The following is a 1,344-nucleotide window of genomic DNA, read 5'->3' as shown; positions in this document are numbered from 1 at the left end:
CAGGGGCTGAAAAAGCACTTGGGAGTTGCCAAAGAGCCTCAAGTCTGAGTTTTGCAGCCACCGTTGCAGACGGAGCTGTGGGATTATGTAACTTCATTTGTCCTGGGGAACTGATACTCCTTTACACATCTGAGTGCTCGCTAGACAACCAAGCTCAATGTGTATGTTATTCATCAATAAATGAATGGGACAAAAATGTCCCAAGTCTCCAACAGCACTTTCAAAACTGCCCAGCATTTTAGGGTATTTACACATGAGAAGCTAAAGTGCTTCCTGTATAGCTGCCTTGTCCAATGTGATTGCTTGGACCAGAATGTACAATTTGATTTCTCTCCTACATCAGCATCGTTCACTTGGGACAGAAATAGCATCGAAGAAGCTCAAGTGTGATTTTAAGCACCTTATGCAAAAACACCCTCAGAATAGGGCTGCCAGCTGGCAAGGAAAAAGGGAATAAACATCACAATAGCTTAGCATGCTCTTGTGTCTTAAACAGCAGGTTGATCTGCAAAAGTTAGCCAGTGAAGCTTTCACTTTGTGGAGTTTAAGCATGATCTACAGATCAAGCTGCTGTTTAGGACATAGGAGCAGAGACCAACATTCTTATACTTCAGAGCTGAGAGCAATCATTGGGCAGGAAGGGACCCCTTTAACCTTGGATATATGAAAAGGATGCAGTCACAAAGACTCTGAAAGTTAAGAGTTAAATCCTAGAAAATACAGTACATATAAAACCGGTAAGCTTGAGGTTTTGCGACACCCAGACCCTAACTTTTTATTATCTTCAGAGCCCTGTTGAGCAAAAAGAACTTTACAATATCCTTAAGCAGGGCTTGCCATTGTATCAGTTTCACAGACAAAGCAGGCAAACCCAACTCAACATTCCCCAACTTGGTGCCCTCCAGATGCTGATGGGAGTTGTAGTCCAAAACATCTGCAGAGTGCCAGGTTAGGGAAGAAAGCTGACCTGGTTTTATTTTTTAGCAGAAGTCGTCCCATCTCAAGCCATCCACTCTTGCTTCCTGGAGTAAACCTTCTGTCCAATGAGAAGGAAAGTCCCTCTCTATTCTACTAGCCAGGGCTCACGTGTGTGAATTGGAGTGAGGCGTCTGTGGCCTTTCAGATGTGGCTAGTCCGGATTTTAAAAATATCCGCCCAGATTTCCACTTCAAATGCTTCAGGCTGAAATCCTCTGCGCACAGTTATTTGCAAGGGAGCCCTACTAGAGCGATTCATAGGATTGTTTTGCCCACATGCAGCCCGAGAGAGAGAGCTCCCTTCCTACCCAGGACACTTTCCACCCTGCAAGTGTCAAACTAGCCCCTTCGCACATCTGCTCAACAC

This window comes from Podarcis gaigeae (genome assembly GCF_964106915.1).
Source record: "Podarcis gaigeae genome assembly, chromosome: 6".
Classification (NCBI taxonomy): domain Eukaryota; kingdom Metazoa; phylum Chordata; class Lepidosauria; order Squamata; family Lacertidae; genus Podarcis; species Podarcis gaigeae.
This window is presented reverse-complemented; position numbering follows the sequence as displayed.